This window comes from Mustela lutreola, chromosome 1, assembly GCF_030435805.1.
Source record: "Mustela lutreola isolate mMusLut2 chromosome 1, mMusLut2.pri, whole genome shotgun sequence".
NCBI lineage: Eukaryota > Metazoa > Chordata > Mammalia > Carnivora > Mustelidae > Mustela > Mustela lutreola.
In genome coordinates this window covers 279,579,617-279,601,089 of record NC_081290.1, presented here as the reverse complement: position 1 = coordinate 279,601,089, position 21,473 = coordinate 279,579,617, and the positions used below count along the sequence as shown (strand labels likewise).

The window sequence follows — 21,473 nt, the reverse complement described above, 5'->3', positions numbered from 1 at the left end:
AGGGACATTAGCCCTCTGCCACTTGGGGATCTCATAATTCCCACTGGGATCAGGGTACTTGAGCCTGTTGCTATGTTCCCCACTGGGGTCTTGGGCTTAGGAATGACAGCTACCTCAGAACTCTTCAGTGTGTCGCTGCTTTTTCACCAGTGCATGACTTAATGCCCTGGTGAAGATGGTGCCTTCTGGAACCTCTTAGAGGATGTCATTAGGATAGATTGTTGTATAGAATAGCTTCACTTTCCTGAATCTTCGAATTCCTTCTTCTAACATAGGCAAAGAAAGTTCTAATATATCAAATGCCGTTAATCTGTAAGCCAGGCTCCCGTTAGTAAATGACAGACTAGGAAGTCATTCCCAGGTGCTTGAGCTAACACATCATTTTAACTCAGGGATAAGTCACCCCTTGCCAATGAAGCTGACCTAATAAATTCCTATATTTCCAGAATGTTCTCTAGACTCTTGCCAAAGCATGTCTTTGCAGCCTAAAGGAAATCTCTTTAACAGTGAAAAATAGAACCTACACTTACACCAAACATTATACAATATGGGGAAACTAGAGGTTTATTCCATTTAAGGTTGGGAGAATCCAAAGATGTCCACTATTACTGTTATTATTTATCATTGAACTGGTCAACGCTAAAAGAATATTAAGTAGCGAAGTTCGTAATGAAGACAATTAAATGATATGAAGGATATGATCATTTACTTTGAAAAGTCAATTGTGTCTGCCAAAAAGACTATTAGAGCTAAGAAAATTGTTTATCTGGGTTTTCAGGTCCAAAATCAGCCTACAAAAGCCATTATCATTTTTCTACACCACTAATAGCCAACTACAAAATGTAGTAAGAAAAAAACATTTGTAATAATGAAAGCTATAAAAATTCCAGGGATTAATTTAAACAAGTATATATAAAATCTTTATGAGGAAAAGTTTAAAACTTCAAAAACAAACACAGAAAATGATCAAGATGACCTGAATGAAATGAGAGACATTCCATGCTCTTGGATGGGATAACTTAATCTAAAACAGATTTCAATTCTTCCAAAATTAATATATTAATTTGATGAAAAATTTCAGTTCAATTTTGTGAGAAGCTTGATAAATTAACTCAAAGCTTTGTGTAAGGAGTAAAGGCTCATGAATACTAAGATAACCTTTAAAAAGTGGAATAAGGTCATTTGTTTTGTTTTTTAAATTTGCCATAGGAGTGAAATCATGTAGTATTTGTCTTTTCTCTGACTGACTTATTTTACTAGGCATTATGCTTTCTAGCTCCATCCATGTTATTGCAAATGGAAAGATCTCATTCACAAGACAAATGAACAAAGGAAAACACACACACACACACACACACACACACACACACACACACACACACAGAGGAGAGAGAGAGAAAGACAAACCAGGAAACAGATTCTTTTTTTAAAAAAAAAAAATATTTACTTATTCATTTGAGAGACAAACACAGAGAGAATGAGTGAAAGCAGGAGTTGGTGGGGGGAGGCAGAAGGAGAAAGCCTCCTTTCTGGTCCTACCTGGGGTTTTGATTGCTGAAAGATATTTGTTCTTTCACATTCTTCCTCTGGACAGAATCTGGTGGGGTCTTCTAAATGCATCTTTTCCAGATGTGTCTGCTTTTCACTTTGGGACTCCTGTTGGGGAAAGGTCCTGGGCACACCTTGGGCAGTGGCCCCTTGGGTTTTCTTGAAATAAAGAAGTAAAATAATTCCTTAACTCAAGAAAACCAGATCCAAACTGAGGACACTTTACACTCAAAATCCTCCATACAGAAAATATAGCCAGAGTCATTAATTTTAATCTTTATTTACAGAACTGGGAAAAAGAAACATTGGGACAAACTTTACAAAAATGTGTTTCTAGAAAGTTGCCTGAACAAAATGATGATGCTCTTCCTTCATTCACCATTAAAATTTTCATTCTGGGCTGAGGCCATGATGGTTCTGTTCTTCACCATGTAATAAAAGCATTCTCTTGTATCATGAACCTGAGAAAAGTGGAGCATTAGTAAATTGATCATTAATGAATTTTATTTTTTTTATTTTTTTAAGATTTTATTTATTTATTTGACAGAGAGAGATCACAAGTAGATGGAGAGGCAGGTAGAGAGAGAGAGAGGGAAGCAGACTCCCTGCTGAGCAGAGAGCCTGATGCGGGACTCGATCCCAGGACCCTGAGATCATGACCTGAGCCGAAGGCAGTGGCTTAACCCACTGAGCCACTCAGGCGCCCCTCATTAATGCATTTTAAAAAGTGGTCTTATTCTATGTCATTGAAGTTTTCTACTAAATAACTTTCCAAAATCTTCCCAGTAAAGACCTACTCTGACTTGGTAGGTGGGAGACATAACATGCAGGGGCTCAGAGAAAGGACACAATCAGGTTGAAATAAACATTCCTCATTTTGGCATATTTTCTTCTCTACTCTTCTCTTAGGTTATTTTTTTAAATTTTATTTATTTCTTTCAGAGAGTGAGAGACAGAGAGAAAAAGGGAGAGGGAACACAGAGGGAGCGGGAGAAGCAGACTTCACTGAGCAAGGAGCCCAACATGGGGCTCGATCCCAGGAGACTGGGATCATGACCTGAGCCAAAGGCAGTCACTTAACTGACTAAGCCACCCAGGTGCCCCTCCCAGGTTATTCTTGAATAAGAATATTAATTCTTGGACTCTGAGAGATATCACACCTCTTCTTGAGTCATCTCTTCTCTAGGCAGACAAGTCATATCTGAGAAACTGATCAAAGAGCCCCGTCTATGTCAGACCACAGGATTTTGAGTGGGTATTTTGGAAGCGATGTTAATAGGAATATTCTCACCATCCAGGACCCTCCTCGTCCTACTTCCTCCCCTCAAGAATCAACAAAACATTTGCTTTTGATGTTTTCTTTCTTTCTTTTTCCTTTTTTAGTTTAGAAAGTAGTGACAATGCTTCATAAACTCTAAACACCTGAACTAAACAAACATGAATGTTTTGTTTTCTAGTGAAACTAATACAGTTCAAACTTACTAATTTAAACCTATGCTTAATGGGTTACTATGTGAGGAAAGAATTTAGAATACATTTGAAGTAGGTTATTACTTCGTTATGGTTGACATAAAACTGTATTTTATCCACTATCATTTGCTATGGTATATCTATAAGTGGTACACAAAACATAATTTCATGTTCCAGTTTTCTTGATGACTCTTTTCTCATTTCTTTCCCGCATTCCCTTCTCTATTGGTCCTCTCCTTCCAGAAGGTCAACCTTCCTTCAGAGGGTCAAGACTTAGGAACCCACAGACTGAAATTAGCTGGCAGACTTAAGCACTTGATGTTGCTGTGTATATGCTGTTCGTTTTGCTCTTGGCAAGAGCATGATTTCTGTCCTTGACTGTTCGAGTAATGACTATCGAGACTACCTTTGAATTATTCCAGCCAAAAAAAAGAAATGATAGCTATGTGATATGAAATAGAGGTGCTAATTTTTGCTTCGATGGCAATCATAGAGTACCTAAATGTATTAAATTTACATGTTGTACACCTAAATTTACAAAACGTTATATGTCAAATATATTTTAATTAAAAAAAAAAAAAAAAAGGAAAAGAGCACCATCACCCATCACTTGATTTCTCTGGCCAAGGAGTTGAAAACTACTTTCAAACTGAAATGACCAGAGAATTCTTTAGATGCAATATCCTAAACATTTTTCAATTCTTTTTTCTTTTTCTCCATCCCATTCCCCCCCCTCCCCACACCCCCACCCAATCTAGTTGATGCAGAAATCATGTATAGTGTGAGAGCCTGGCACACTAGCACAACATCTGGCTACTCAGACTAATTTCCTCTCATTCATTCCCTCCAAACACCAGGATTCAGCCTCATAAAGCTCCTTACCCTGTTTAGATTTTCCTCTGTTATTAATACTTTAAAAATGAAATCATTTCCATTTTGAATTAACTTGATATATTTGGTAAATGTAGGTAGAGGAAAAAAATGTTCAGATGTTAATATTTGTTTCTTGAGTAGGGACTCAGCCATTTCCCCTTTTCCTTGATGTTTGGAGGCTGCATCTTTATTTACACAGCAAAAAATACTTTCTCTTCTCAGAATGTATGGATTGAATTTCATTCCAGAGACCATGGAGCTTCAAGATCCAAGATCTCTTGCTTACTGAGGGTTTTTAAATTAAGTTATTTAAACTTTTATCCTCACTGTCAGTAATTTTTCTAGTCATATGCTAAGTGTCCCTTTGAGAAGTTTTCCTTTCTCTCAGGTTATTTTAATACGCATCACTCAAACTCCAGAGGTCTTGGGTGGAGTCTGCTTATGCTGAGAACCCAGGGTTTACTCCTTCTATTCCAGCCACCCATAAACACCTCTGACCTGAGGATCCCTGCACTTCTCTAATTTCTTCACCCAGTTTCAATTATTTCCTTTCCTTCTCTCCTATCAGATCAAAGGTTAACCCAATTTCTCTCCACAGTTTGGCGACCGTGGCCATTGCTGCTAAAAACATTGGGGTATAGAGGGCCCTTCTTTTCACAACATCTGTATCTTTGGGGTAAATACCCAGTAGTGCAATGGCAGGGTCATAGGGAAGTTCTATTTTTAATTTCTTGAGGAATCTCCACACTGTTCTCCAAAGAGGCTGCACCAACTTGCATTCCCACCAACAGTGGATGGAAGAGGGTTTCTCCACATTCCCTCCAACACATGTTGTTTCCTGTCTTGCTAATTTTGGCCATTCTAACTGGTGTAAGGTGATATCTCAATGTGGTTTTAATTTGAATCTCCCTGATGGCTAGTGATGATGAACATTTTTTCATGTGTCTGATAGCCATTTGTATGTCTTCATTGGAGAAGTGTCTGTTCATATCTTCTGCCCATTTTTAGATATGATTGTCTGTTTTGTGTGTGCTGAGTTTGAGAAGTTCTTTATAGATCCTGGATATCAACCTTTTGTCTGTACTGTCATTTGCAAATATCTTCTCCCATTTCGTGGGTTGCCTCTTTGTTTTCTTGACTGTTTCCTTTGCTGTGCAGAAGCTTTTGATTTTGATGAAGTCCCAAAAGTTCATTTTTGCTTTTGTTTCCTTTGCCTTTGGAGACATATCTTTTTTTTTTAATTTATTTTTTAAATTAAAAAATTAAATTAAATCTGTAGTCTCTCATGGAGACGTATCTTGAAAGAAGTTGCTGTGGCTGATATCGAAGAGATTATTGCCTATGTTCTCCTCTAGGATTCTGATGGATTCCTGTCTCACGTTGAGGTCTTTTATCCATTTTGAGTTTATCTTTGTGTACGGTGTAAGAGAATGGTTGGGTTTCATTCTTCTACATATAGCTGCCCAGTTTTCCCAGCACCATTTATTGAAGAGACTGTCTTTTCTCCACTGTATATTTTTTTCCTGTTTTGTCGAAGATTATTTGACCATAGTGTTGAGGGTCCATATCTGGGCTTTCTACTCTGTTCCACTAGTCTATGTGTCTGTTTTTATGCCAGTACCATGCTGTCTTGGTGATCACAGCGTTGTAGTAAAGCTTGAAATCAGGTAATGTGATGCCCCCCCCATTTTATTTTTGTTTTTTAACATTTCCTTAGCGATTCGGGGTCTCTTCTGATTCCATACAAATTTTAGGATTATTTGCTCCAGCTCTTTGAAGAATACCAGTGGAATTTTGATTGGAATAGCATTAAAAGTATAGATTGCTCTAGGCAGTATAGACATTCGCCAAACTGTGGAAAGAACCAAGATGCTCTTCAACGGACGAATGGATAAGGAAGATGTGGTCCATATACACTATGGAGTATTATGCCTCCATCAGAAAGGATGAATACCCAACTTTTGCAGCAACATGGACGGGACTGGAAGAGATTATGCTGAGTGAAATAAGTCAAGCAGAGAGAGTCAATTATCATATGGTTTCACTTATTTGTGGAGCATAACAAATAGCATGGAGGACATGGGGAGTTATAGAGGAGAAGGGAGTTGGGGGAAATTGGAAGGGGAGGTGAATCATGAGAGACTATGGACCCTGAAAAATAATCTGAGGGTTTTGAAGGGGCGGGGGGTGGGAGGTCGGGGTACCAGGTGATGGGTATTAGAGAGGGCATGGATTGCATGGAGCACTGGGTGTGGTGCAAAAATAATGAATACTGTTATGCTGAAAATAAATTAAAAAAATTTAAAAAAAAGGTTAACCCACTTTCAGTCAGTTGTGAATTAGTTTTAATGCCATGGCTGCTGTTGGCCTATTTCCCAGGACATGGTTGGAAAATTACTTGGGCATCACTGTTTTCTTCTAAGAACAGTGGTATTTGATAATAGAATGTGTCATGACCCATTTCTCCTTCTTCCCAACATCCTTGATCTTCCTGCTGCTCCAAAGCTCCCAGATCCAAGGGATCTAAACTTTACTTGATAACTAGAGGCTGGAGACCTAATGGACTGATCTCCATAGGATTATCCTTCAAATGACCTGAGCCAGAAAATGATCTATTTCCTACTGTATTTTCTTATGAGGATATGAATATATAGCTCTTTAATCCTAAAATTTTATCTTTAGAGAATTATCTGCATTTGCACATAGACAGAGGCTGTCCAAACTGTTTGAACTCATATTCAGTGTGTAGAGGCAACCTTAAACCAGTTACTACTGAAACTTTAATCTCTTTAGCATGGGTTCACAACAGAAGCAAATACAGTACTTCCTAATTCATCAGAGAAATTAAATACTCACATTATATGAGATTACTGCCATGATAAAATGCTTGGTTTATCCAACTGTTCACTATATTTGCCAGGAAGAGCTCCAACAAGGAGAATAGCCACAAATACCCAGAAAGCATCATTCCACTTTGCTAAATACAGAAAAGAAATCTACATGTCTTACAGATCTTTATACTTCTAAAATTTTTAGCATCATAAAGATAATATAAAATTGCAAACTTTTTAGAAAATAGAAAGCTATCTATAATATCCCACCATCTTAATAAAATTGTGATGATTTTTACTTGTTTACATGATAATAATTGTAACAACAAACATTTAGTGAGCACTTACTATATGGCTAGTCATTTGTGGTAAATGTTTTATATACGTTATCCACTCAACAACATTTTGTGCAGGTGGTGTTGTTATTTTTATCTTAGAGTAGAGGAAAATGGACTTGGGATGGTAAAAGTAACAAAGTATTACTGAATGTCAGAGTTGCTCAGAACTTGCTTCCTGGTCCCCCTTCTTCTCTTACCACACTCTTGGTCTTGGACTCTTGCGGGTTTTCCATTTGAGTTCTGACAGACTCCCAGCTTCATGATCTCTGTTTTCTCCAACATGTTTTCTATAATACTATTATACTTGTAAAAGGTATATTCTATTCATCTCATTTAAAATCAAAGGTTATTTTGCATTTATATGTAATCTTTATAATACTCAATGTCTACATAATATTTAAGTGGAAATACAATTTATTTAAGTTTGCTACACAGTTTTAGTCCATATAACTCTTTCCATCTTTCAGAAGATTAAAGTGGATTTCCAGAAACCTGGTTTATGGTAAATACTACCAAATTGTTTTCCACGTGTATTTCTCATGTCACTCTATTAGGGCTAACATTAAAGAGAATTACTTATGGTTTCTTTTCATTCCCTATGAATTGGAGCAAATGTGGATTATACATGTATTTATCATGATTAGTGATCCTAATGAAAAATCTTCATTTGAATATGGGGATAAGGATGAGCAGAAATTGATCTTCTGACAAATAGGTAATCAAGATCTGATACGACTGGCATAAAGTGAGCTGTATATAGTCTCTCTTGGGTTTTAAATGATACTCTAATTGGAATACCTTCTGAAAGATCTCCAGGCATACTTTGCCTAGAGCAGAGGACAGATACTCTCTTAAATGCAAATAACATTGTTCAATTGTTACAAAGTAGGAGTGGCCTCCATAGATAAAATAACAACTACCACTAAGAATACTTGATATAAATTATTTTAAAACAAGAGGATTAATTTGACTAAATGTTCCTCAAATTCATTGTTCTTTTTTAATAACCTCATAACATTTCCTAAGTATCAGTTTCTTTAGTTACTGTTTTTTAGTAAATGTGCTAATGAAATGAGCACTCTCTAGTTAAATTTTGATTAATTTTTTTAATTTGACTAATCTTGATTCATTAACAAGCAGTTTTCCCAGTGAGATGACTAGCAAGTTATGACCCTTAAATTAAAAAAAAATTTTTTAAAGAGTGTTTTTATTTCCTTAAGACTGGTTTGGGCAAAATACTTTTCCCTAAATATTCCAGTTAAAACATTTTCAAACAGGATTTATGGTGTTAAATATTTGGAGCCTGATTTATGTGCTGGAGTAGACTTAAAAAAAAAAAAAGTCTCAGCTATAACTGTAACTATTTCAGAGTGAGTGAGGCCTGGTCATTCACCTGTATGAAAATCTTGTTCTTCATATAGGATTAAAGGATTATAACACTTACTATCTGTTTATTTAATTTTTACAGTCCTCATGCTGTTACAAATATCTTCAAGTTTCAGTAATTCCAGAATAATGTATACTTGAGAATGTGAGCACTTACTATATGGCTAGTCATTTGTGGTAAATGTTTTATATACATTATCTTATTGAGTCCAGGATAACCAATTCTTACCAATGACCTAAGATTTATTTATGAAGTACTATTTGATACATGCAATCTCATTAACCCTCAGGTCTATAGCCTGCATGTATCTCATTCTTGGTGTATGCAATCTCATTAACCCCCAGGTTTATAGCCTGAACCATTCTTGGCTCACAATTTCTTGGCTCTTTACAGAAATGGTTCTTACAGATTTTGCCTAGTATTTCTTTATAAGTTTTTTTTTTTTTTAAAATAAGATATAGCTTTTGGAAGCTGGTCTAGCCTTTGCTGTAGGAATGTTGACTATTCATAGCTAGTGTATAGTTAACACACATGTAATGAGTGCCTCTTTTATACCAATTCCTGTCCCAGATGCTGGGGATGAAGAATTATTTGAGGCAAACACCACTATAGGCTTCATGAAGCTTACCTGCTAGTCCCTTTCATGACATAGGGTCTATTATACTGAACTCCAGCATATTTTACCAAACACTACACAAGCAATTGACTTCAGAGCAAAGTACTTTTCCAGGAATCATTTTATCTATGACACAGTGAAGCATTTCTGTCTGGTCATTCTGTCATTATAATCATGTAATAGTTGAGTTTCCTTTTCACATTTGCTAATTAGAAAGCTTATAGCAAAAACTGACTCAATTTTGGTAATTCAGAGGATCCTAAAAACCTACATATTTACATCATTATTTTCCTAACGATTTCATAATGAGCATATTCCAAATGGCATATATTGGAATAGCTTAATATATTGGATTTAACCATATGAAACTGACATTTTTGTAGATCAGAAACAGCCTAATAGCAATTTTATACAGTTCAAACTAATATATGAGTATACTATATAGTTATAGCAATGGAGGCTAATACATATTTCTGTAATACTCATTTTAAACTTATTTTAATTACATTTCTATACATATTATTTAAGTGCTTTCAAATCCTATGTGGAATAGAATCAAATATTAGAAAGTAAGCAATTCATTTATAATTTGTTACATATGTTATATATATTATTATATACACATCTTCAGCCAAAAATAGTATAAAAATGCCTAGCTTTGTGTCTATGGAGAAAGAAAAAAAACTGAAACTTTTTACCTAGACAAACTGTTGCCCTTTCCTTGTCTAGAAAGAGTCAGTAAGTTACTGATATTTTCTGATTCTTTGTTGGAACATTTGAATGGCTTCTGTAGGAGAATAAGTGCAGAGTGCCTAACCAAAGTTGCTTGTTTTGGTAGCTTCCAGTAATCAGAGCTGGTTGCTGGGGATAATGTGGGAAAGTTTTCATAGGGAAGCCTCTTGGGAGAGAAGGAGAGGATTTGTGATTTCCAGATGGGTCTGCCTTAAGGGAAAGCCGGTGGTTGCTCCAAGCCTCAGAGCTTGCAAGTCTGATGCAGCAGCCCTGAACAACAAACATATTTACGAAATCTGTGACTTCTGGCATTTGGAAATGAATCTATTGTGCACAAATGTTGATGCTAGCAACTGAGAACACACCCTATGGCCTCCTGTATGGCATGTTCCTGTATCAGTAGTGAAAGAAGGCTTTCCGGGGTAAACATCTGATCAATCACACTAGAGGTTTTTCTATGCCCTGTCTGCCCCTACCGGGTTTCGGTTCCTACAATACCTCTATGATAGTTTTAGGCATGAAAAGCCACCAGACCTCAAACATTCTTGTCTTTAATTTTCTTCACAGGGTTCAGGCACCATGAATATAACATAATGAACTTCCAGGGGGTGTGGTGGGCTGACCTCTGAGTGTACCGTGCTCTACAACTTTGCCCCAGATCTTTTGCGCTTTTGCACATACAAGTGGTACCTTCTAAGACCTATCAGTCAGGTGCTCGGTCACATATTTTAAACTGTTCTTATTTATTCCTATTACCTGTAAAAACAGAACCTCCGTGTATGTACCGAACTGACATATATGTCGGCAGGACACTGAAAAAGAAATATAAACACCTGGTAGGCCCCAGGTAGACTTCTTAAGGACTTGTTCCTATTCTCTAAGGGATACAATACACATGGTGTCATAAAATGTAAATTAAGCCCGAAGATGACAAAAATGCTAACAATGTTTATGATAAGAAAAAGCTTGGATTGTGACTATTCGCCCTGACTATCCTGTCATCTTGAAAATTTGCTGAATAAGAATCAGACTTTTTTTTTTTGGTTCTAATTTCACCAGGTCTTTGAAATCCTGACGAGTTAGTGTACTAATACAAAGACTTCCATAACTTTAAGAAACTGGGGATCCTAGGGGCGCCTGGGTGGCTCAGTTGTTAAGCGTCTGCCTGCAGCTCAGGTCATGATCCCAGAGTCTTGGGATGGAGCCCCGCATCGGGCTCCCTGCTCGGCAGGAAGCCTGCTTCTCCCTCTTCCCTCCCCCTGCTTGTGTTCCCTCTCTGTCTCTCTCTCTGTCAAATAAATAAATAAAATCTTAAAAAAAAGAAACTGGGAATCCTATGCAAATTTAGTTGATGATCAGTATGTTGGTCTTTCTTCCATTTCAACTTACATTTCCAGTATATTTAGTTTAAAATTAAATGATTAGTGCTGTGTCAGGAAAAGGTGAATTTATGGCATATTCAGGGGACTTGGGACTTATCAATTATTGTGTCTAGAGAACTTCTGATTATCAGTTCTCAGGAATGTTTAATATGCTAACCTGGAATATTTAATAAAGAACATTCATTCATTCAATTAACATTTATTAGACATCTATTAATATCCAGGCATTGTAATAGGCACTGGGGAGACACAGATATCCAGGACATGGAGTCAATGAGCCTATCAATCTCAGATCTATCCTTAAAAGCTATCTACTTGGGGGGAGGAGTCAAGATGGCGGAGAAGTAGCAAGCTGAGACTGCTTCAGCTAGCCGGAGATCAGCTAGATAGCTTATCTAAAGATTGCAAACACCTGAAAATCCATCGGCAGATCGAAGAGAAGAAGAACAGCAACTCTGGAAACAGAAAAACAACCACTTTCTGAAAGGTAGGACCGGCGGAGAAGTGAATCCAAAGCGACGAGAAGATAGACCCCGGGGGGAGGGGCCGGCTCCCGGCAAGCAGCGGAGCAACCGCGCACAAAATCAGGACTTTTAAAAGTCTGTTCCGCTGAGGGACATCGCTCCAGAGGCTAAACCGGGGCGAAGCCCACGCGGGGTCAGCGTGGCCTCAGGTCCCGCAGGGTCACAGAAGGATCGGGGGTGTCTGAGTGTCGCAGAGCTTGCGGGTATTGGAACGGGAAAGCCGGCTACAGAGACAGAGCCGACAGTAAGCTCGCAGCTCCGTGTTACCTTGAACCGGTCGCAGGCTCGGTGAGCTCGGAGCGCAGCCGGAGGTCAGGCAGACGGGAGTAACTGGGCGCTGTTCTCTGAGGGCGCACTGAGGAGTGGGGCCCTGGGCTCTCGGCTCCTCCGGGCCGGAGACCAGGAGGCCGCCATTTGTATTCCCGTCCTCTGGAACTCTACGGAAAGCGCTCAGGGAACAAAAGCTCCTGAAAGCAAACCCGAGCGGATTACTCACCCCGGCCCCGGGTAAGGCCGGTGTAATTCCGCCTGGGGCAAAGACACTTGAGAATCACTACAACAGGCCCCTCCCTCAGAAGATCAACAAGAAATCCAGCTGAGACCAAGTTCACCTACCAAGGAGTGCGGTTTCAATACCAAGGAGAGCAGCAGAATTCCAGAGGAGGAGAAAGCCAAGCACGGAACTCATGGCTTTTTTCCTGTGATTTTTTTTAGTCTTGCAGTTAATTTAATTTTTTTTTTTCATTTTTTTTTTTTCTCGCCTTCAGGTAAAATTTTTTTTTTTAACTGTTACCTTTTTCTTTTTTAACGATTTTTTACTAGTTTATCTAATATATATATATATTTTTTTTTTACATTTTTCTTAGGTGTTTTCTTTTTTTAAAAATATTCTTTTCTTTTTTTTTTTTTTTCTTTTTTCTTTCTTCCTTTTTGAACCTCTTTTTATCCCCTTTCTCCCCACTCACGATTTTGGATCTCTTCTAATTTGGTTAAAGCATATTTTCCTGGGGTTGTTGCCACCCTTTTAGTATTTTACTTGCCCCTTCATTTACTCTTATCTGGACAAAATGACAAGACGTAAAAATTCAACACAAAAAAAAGAACAAGAGGCAGTACCGAAGGCTAGGGACCTAATCAATACAGACATCGGTAATATGTCAGATCTAGAGTTCAGAATGACAATACTCAAGGTTCTAGCCGGGCTCGAAAAAGGCATGGAAGATATTAGAGAAACCCTCTCGAGAGATATAAAAGCCCTTTCTGGAGAAATAAAAGAACTAAAATCTAACCAAGGTGAAATCAAAAAAGCTATTAATGAGGTGCAATCAAAAATGGAGGCTCTAACTGCTAGGATAAATGAGGCAGAAGAAAGAATTAGTGATATAGAAGACCAAATGACAGAGAATAAAGAAGCTGAGCAAAAGAGGGACAAACAGCTACTGGACCACGAGGGGAGAATTCGAGAGATAAGTGACACCATAAGACGAAACAACATTAGAATAATTGGGATTCCAGAAGAAGAAGAAAGTGAGAGGGGAGCAGAAGGTATACTGGAGAGAATTATTGGGGAGAATTTCCCCAATATGGCAAAGGGAACGAGCATCAAAATTCAGGAGGTTCAGAGAATGCCCCTCAAAATCAATAAGAATAGACCCACACCCCGTCACCTAATAGTAAAATTTACAAGTCTCAATGACAAAGAGAAAATCCTGAAAGCAGCCCGGGAAAAGAAGTCTGTAACATACAATGGTAAAAATATTAGATTGGCAGCTGACTTATCCACAGAGACCTGGCAGGCCAGAAAGAGCTGGCATGATATTTTCAGAGCACTAAACGAGAAAAACATGCAGCCAAGAATACTATATCCAGCTAGGCTATCATTGAAAATAGAAGGAGAGATTAAAAGCTTCCAGGACAAACAACAACTGAAAGAATTTGCAAATACCAAACCAGCTCTACAGGAAATATTGAAAGGGGTCCTCTAAGCAAAGAGAGAGCCTACAAGTGGTAGATCAGAAAGGAACAGAGACCATATACAGTAACAGTCACCTTACAGGCAATACAATGGCACTAAATTCATATCTCTCAATAGTTACCCTGAATGTGAATGGGCTAAATGCCCCTGTCAAAAGACACAGGGTATCAGAATGGATAAAAAAACAAAACCCATCTATATGTTGCCTCCAAGAAACACATTTTAAGCCCGAAGACACCTCCAGATTTAAAGTGAGGGGGTGGAAAAGAATTTACCATGCTAATGGACATCAGAAGAAAGCAGGAGTGGCAATCCTTATATCAGATCAATTAGATTTTAAGCCAAAGACTATAATAAGAGATGAGGAAGGACACTATATCATACTCAAAGGGTCTGTCCAACAAGAAGATTTAACAATTTTAAATATCTATGCCCCCAATGTGGAAGCAGCCAACTATATAAACCAATTAATAACAAAATCAAAGAAACACATCAACAATAATACAATAATAGTAGGGGACTTTAACACTCCCCTCACTGAAATGGACAGGTCATCCAAGCAAAAGATCAGCAAGGAAATAAAGGCCTTAAATGACACACTGGACCAGATGGACATCACAGATATATTCAGAATATTTCATCCCAAAGCAACAGAATACACATTCTTCTCTAGTGCACATGGAACATTCTCCAGAATAGATCACATCCTCGGTCCTAAATCAGGACTCAACCGGTATCAAAAGATTGGGATCATTCCCTGCATATTTTCAGACCACAATGCTCTAAAGCTAGAACTCAACCACAAAAGGAAGTTTGGAAAGAACCCAAATACATGGAGACTAAACAGTATCCTTCTAAAGAATGAATGGGTCAACCGGGAAATTAAAGAAGAATTGAAAAAAATCATGGAAACAAATGATAATGAAAATACAACGGTTCAAAATCTGTGGGACACAACAAAGGCAGTCCTGAGAGGAAAATATATAGCGGTACAAGCCTTTCTCAAGAAACAAGAAAGGTCTCAGGTACACAACCTAACCCTACACCTAAAGGAGCTGGAGAAAGAACAAGAAAGAAACCCTAAGCCCAGCAGGAGAAGAGAAATCATAAAGATCAGAGCAGAAATCAATGAAATAGAAACCAAAAAAACAATAGAACAAATCAACGAAACTAGGAGCTGGTTCTTTGAAAGAATTAATAAAATTGATAAACCCCTGGCCCGACTTATCAAAAAGAAAAGAGAAAGGACCCAAATAAATAAAATCATGAATGAAAGAGGAGAGAACACAACTAACACCAAAGAAATACAAACTATTATAAGAACATACTATGAGCAACTCTACGGCAATAAATTTGACAATCTGGAAGAAATGGATGCATTCCTAGAAACATATAAACTACCACAACTGAACCAGGAAGAAATAGAAAGCCTGAACAGACCCATAACCAGTAAGGAGATTGAAACAGTCATTAAAAATCTCCAAACAAACAAAAGCCCAGGGCCAGACGGCTTCCCGGGGGAATTCTACCAAACATTTAAAGAAGAACTAATTCTTATTCTCCTGAAACTGTTCCAAAAAATAGAAATGGAAGGAAAACTTCCAAACTCATTTTATGAGGCCAGCATCACCTTGATCCCAAAACCAGACAAGGATCCCACCAAAAAAGAGAGCTATAGACCGATATCCTTGATGAACACAGATGCGAAAATACTCAACAAAATACTAGCCAATAGGATTCAACAGTACATTAAAAAGATTATTCACTACGACCAAGTGGGATTTATTCCAGGGCTGCAAGGTTGGTTCAACATCCGCAAATCAGTCAATGTAATACAACACATCAATAAAAGAAAGAACAAGAACCATATGATACTCTCAATAGATGCTGAAAAAGCATTTGACAAAGTACAACATCCTTTCCTGATCAAAACTCTTCAAAGTGTAGGGATAGAGGGCACATACCTCAATATCATCAAAGCCATCTATGAAAAACCCACCGCAAATATCATTCTCAATGGAGAAAAACTGAAAGCTTTTCCGCTAAGGTCAGGAACACGGCAGGGATGTCCATTATCACCACTGCTATTCAACATCGTACTAGAGGTCCTAGCCTCAGCAATCAGACAACAAAAGGAAATTAAAGGCATCCAAATCGGCAAAGAAGAAGTCAAATTATCACTCTTCGCAGATGATATGATACTATATGTGGAAAACCCAAAAGACTCCACTCCAAAACTGCTAGAACTTATACAGGAATTCAGTAAAGTGTCAGGATATAAAATCAATGCACAGAAATCAGTTGCATTTCTCTACACCAACAGCAAGACAGAAGAAAGAGATATTAAGGAGTCAATCCCATTTACAATTGCATCCAAAACTATAAGATACCTAGGAATAAACCTAACCAAAGAGACACAGAATCTATACTCAGAAAACTATAAAGTACTCATGAAAGAAATTGAGGAAGACACAAAGAAATGGAAAAATGTTCCATGCTCCTGGATTGGAAGAATAAATATTGTGAAAATGTCTATGCTACCTAAAGCAATCTACACATTTAATGCAATTCCTATCAAAGTACCATCCATCTTTTTCAAAGAAATGGAACAAATAATTCTAAAATTTATATGGAACCAGAAAAGACCTCGAATAGCCAAAGGGATATTGAAAAAGAAAGCCAACGTTGGTGGCATCACAATTCCGGACTTCAAGCTCTATTACAAAGCTGTCATCATCAAGACAGCATGGTACTGGCACAAAAACAGACACATAGATCAATGGAACAGAATAGAGAGCCCAGAAATAGACCCTCAAATCTATGGTCAACTAATCTTCGACAAAGCAGGAAAGAATGTCCAATGGAAAAAAGACAGCCTTTTCAATAAATGGTGCTGGGAAAATTGGACAGCCACATGCAGAAAAATGAAATTGGACCATTTCCTTACACCACACACAAAAATAGACTCAAAATGGATGAAGGACCTCAATGTACGAAAGGAATCCATCAAAATCCTTGAGGAGAACACGGGCAGCAACCTCTTCGACCTCTGCCGCAGCAACATCTTCCTAGGAACAACGCAAAAGGCAAGGGAAGCAAGGGAAAAAATGAACTACTGGGATTTCATCAAGATCAAAAGCTTTTGCACAGCAAAGGAAACAGTTAACAAAATCAAAAGACAACTGACAGAATGGGAGAAGATATTTGCAAACGACATATCAGATAAAGGACTAGTGTCCAGAATCTATAAAGAACTTAGCAAACTCAACACCCAAAGAACAAATAATCCAATCAAGAAATGGGCAGAAGACATGAACAGACATTTCTGCAAAGAAGACATCCAGATGGCCAACAGACACATGAAAAAGTGCTCCATATCACTCGGCATCAGGGAAATACAAATCAAAACCACAATGAGATATCACCTCACACCAGTCAGAATGGCTAAAATCAACAAGTCAGGAAATGACAGATGCTGGCGAGGATGCGGAGAAAGGGGAACCCTCCTACACTGTTGGTGGGAATGCAAGCTGGTGCAGCCACTCTGGAAAACAGCATGGAGGTTCCTCAAAATGTTGAAAATAGAACTGCCCTATGACCCAGCAATTGCACTATTGGGTATTTACCCTAAAGATACAAATGTAGTGATCCAAAGGGACACATGCACCCGAATGTTTATAGCAGCAATGTCCACCATAGCCAAACTATGGAAAGAACCTAGATGTCCATCAACAGATGAATGGATCAAGAAGATGTGGTATATATACACAATGGAATACTATGCAGCCATCAAAAGAAATGAAATCTTGCCATTTGCGACAACATGGATGGAACTAGAGCGTATCATGCTTAGCGAAATAAGTCAAGCAGAGAAAGACAACTATCATATGATCTCCCTGATATGAGGAAGTGGTGATGCAACATGGAGGCTTAAATGGGTAGAAGAAGAATAAATGAAACAAGAAGGGATTGGGAGGGAGACAAACCATAAGTGACTCTTAATCTCACAAAACAAACTGAGGGTTGCCGGGGGGAGGGGGTTTGGGAGAAGAGGGTGGGATTATGGACATTGGGGAGGGTATGTGATTTGGTGAGTGCTGTGAAGTGTGTAAACCTGGTGATTCACAGACCTGTACCCCTGGGGATAAAAATATATGTTTATAAAAAATAAAAAATTTAAAAAAAAAAAACACTTTTGTCGGAAAAGCAAACAATTTGGGGATAATAGCATAGTGTACACTAGTTAAGCAACATATGTAAAAAACTGGAGTAAGAGAAAGATTGTTAGTCAACCAAGTGTGTGTACGTTTCTAGGGAGGGGAGGGTATATTCATGGGTTGTCGCTCAGTTTGATAATTTTTTTTTTTTTTTTTTGCTTTCAGCTGTTATTATTTGGTAGGTCCTTGACAAATCATCTCAAGAGAGAAATGAGCAGACACATTTTTATATATTCCTTGTTATATCCCCCTTTTTATCCATTGCACATGATAAATTTGTGCAATATAGATATATACTATAACAAAAAACCAAAATTATCCAATAGGATTAAAGTCCACAATATCCTTGCCATCTTGGTTTCCTGTCTACAATAAAAAAACCCTCTGCTTTAAGCATTACCTTTTCATCTACTCTTGTTTTCTAATTATAGAACTAGACAGCTTTGGGGGGGGCATGAGGAAATGGCTTTGAGTTTCTATATAAGTGTTCTGGGAATGACAAGGCCATCTTATTGATGACAATATTTAGATCTTATAAGGTTCTCTTTTTTTTATTTTCTTTAAAAATAATGGTATGGTAAAAAAACTTATTTTAAAAAAAGAATTAAATAAAATAATTTTACTTTAAAAAAAAAAAAAAAAAGCTATCTACTTATTTAAGGTCTTTCTGTGTTCACCAGTATCCTTCATCTGAATCTTATTAATGTAGATACTAGTTATTTTACTTTATGTAATACCCTTTATTTGATTTCTTGAATTTTTGGTGGTCATAGGTTTGGAGCCCTTTCAGTGATTTGAATCCATATTTGTGGTCCTACTACATGTGAATAATTTCTACCACTTCCACATTTGTTCAAAACCAAAATATTCTCAGCTCATTTACAAACAAACTTAATGTATAAACCTCTGATTGTGAAAAAAAAATTTATAAAATCTTTTACTTACCTGAATCCATACAATTTTTTCTCGTTTGATTAAAAAGAATGTAATTTCAAATCCAATTAGAAATAGGCCAATCATTGCAAGGGTAGAACTGTAGGTATTTGTCCTTATGGAGCACCTCAACTGGAATAGATACAAAATGTCAACTAGTTATATGTGGAACAAACAAGTTGGAATGAAGTTAGTTTGCCTTATTGGCACGTATGTTAAAGGGGACAATTTATTATCATTTCTAACATTTCCAGAATCTCACGTTACTCTTTGGGTTCCCCATTCTCCAAATTTACCAGGATCCAAATAGGACTCTTTGTTTTTTGATGTTGCATGCATGCATTTTATTCACTCCTTTAACACAAAATTCTAAATGCTGAAGCATAATAATGATTGGTAATTTAATATTTTTAATTTAATATTTATAATTTAATATTTTTAATATTATTCTAGACAATGCAAAGACATTAGACCATTTCCCTCTACCTCTATTTCAGCCTATACATTATTTTTGTGCTTTTCAGCTTCTTTGTATAATTTGGAATTTACAAAATGCTGTTTTTAGTATTATATAGAATTCTTATTCATTTATGTATACATACAAATCTGCCAATTTTCTTTATTTTCATCATCAATGACAAAACATTTTAAATAAATTTAACCTGGGCAATTATGATGAGCAGTAGGTGTTGTATGTAAATGATGAATCACTAAATTTTACTCCTGAAATGAGTATTAAATGATATGTTAACTGAAATTTAAATAAAAACATGAAACAAAAACCAATATACCTTCATTTCATTATAGAAAAACAAAATTAATTAATTAACTAATTAAGCCCATACATGTAAAATGACTTTTTTTTTTTTTAAAGTATGCCCATGCCCAGTGCAAAGCCCAATACAAGGCTTGAACTTATGACCTTGAGATCAGGACCTAAGCTGAAATCAAGAGTCAGATATTTAACTGACTGAGCCACTCAGATGTCCCAAATGAAATTTTTAAAATCCTGTAAAAATTCCCATTTCTGGCAATGAGGTAAATTTCAAACTTTAAAAAATTATACAGTATGTATTGTATACAATTTTAAATATAATTAATTATACACATATAATACAATGTGTATTAATTATTATCTTTCTGGTTTCATTCATTCAACACTATCTTATTCATTCTTACTGTAGTGTAGTCACTATTGTGTGTTCCTTTTTACTCTAATATAGCAGTATTGTTTTTATATGCCACAGTTTAGTAAGTCACATTTACCTTTAGAAAGAAGAGAGGGTTAAGTTTCTGAAAGAAGACGTGAAGGGGGCTTCTGATATGTTTGATTTCAAAAGGAGTTCCTTGGACATTCCCACGGATAATTCATTGATATGGATAGTTATGTTTTGTATATTTTCTGTATTTGTGCTAAATTTCAATTTAACAGTTTAAAAACAAAAAAATAAATTATTGAACTTCAGGAAACACTGGTTAGTCAAACAGCAAAGTAATATTTGGGGAAAAATAATATTGTAAATTGTAAAATATTTTAACTGAATAATGCTGAAATTACCACATATTAAATTTTGAGAGATGCAACAGATCTGATGAAGCATCAATCTGATGAAGTTATAAAAATAGAAGGAAATATAAAGACAAAAATAGAAAGTATTGCCATAGAAAACAAACATACATAAAAAACCCGAAATGTGGTTCTTTGAGATAAAAAACTTAATGTAACTTTAGTATGATTAGCTAAGAAAAAGAGACGACAAAATAATCAATGTTGGAAATACAAGAAAATAAGATCCTATGAACCTCAAAACATTGAGAAGATTTTTGCTTTTGGTATGATGGAAAAGCTATGGCAGATGAATGTTCCTTCTGACAACAGCTAGAAAAACAGGATACAATACTGCAAGTATTTTGTCTATGTAATAGCATAAGAAAACCATCAGTGCTAAGGCACTGAAGAATATAAAGGGGCCAAGAATGCTGAAAGAAGACCACAGAGAGGTGAGCAGATGTTCTACAGATAATTTTTCCTTGGGAACATTTGTTAGGGCAAGAGGCTGAGGTTTCAGATTTTGCCAGAACAGAATGTTATTGCCAAGGTAGAGAGGAATCATCATAGCTTTTGGTGTTCTTGCAGGCTGGAAAGATAAAATTGTAAAACTGAGGAAAGAAGCCTCTGTGGAAAGAGAAGGCTAAAGAAATGAGCCAGCTATGTGACCAATCACTCTCTTAAGATGCTAGTCAGCGTCTGCCTTGGGTTCAGGTCATAATCCCAGGGTCCTGGGATCAAACCCCTCATCCAGCTCCCTGCTCAGCTGGGGAGTCTGCTTCTCCCTCTCCCTCTGCCTATCACTCCCCCTGCTTGTGCGCATGTTCTCTCTGTCAGATAAGTAAATAAAATCTTAAAAAAAAAAGATGCTAGTCAGATTTTGAAGTTTTGCTTGTCAGTAAGTTGCATAAGAAGAAAGCAACTGAAGGGTAAAGAAGAATTTTTGACCACATAATTGTGCTGTGGAAACAAGGATCAGGACTTCTAGGGGACAATTTTTCATAAACATATCAGGTTCTCAACTGCAAAGCCTGGAGGGCTTTATGCCATAAGTAGAAGAAGACTGAGAGGTATATGTATTCTTATCCATATTGCCAT

The 21,473-nt window shown here is 37.0% G+C and overlaps 1 long non-coding RNA gene across 1 annotated transcript; it reads right to left on the bottom strand.

The window, feature by feature from the left end:
* Positions 1–1,846: 1,846 nt before the first annotated feature.
* Positions 1,847–20,222, bottom strand: LOC131822716 (uncharacterized). Its single transcript, XR_009350294.1, has 3 exons — positions 20,093–20,222; positions 18,839–18,958; positions 1,847–2,009 (listed from the first exon to the last, which is right to left on the bottom strand). It is a non-coding gene; the product is annotated as an uncharacterized LOC131822716 (long non-coding RNA).
* Positions 20,223–21,473: the final 1,251 nt, after the last annotated feature.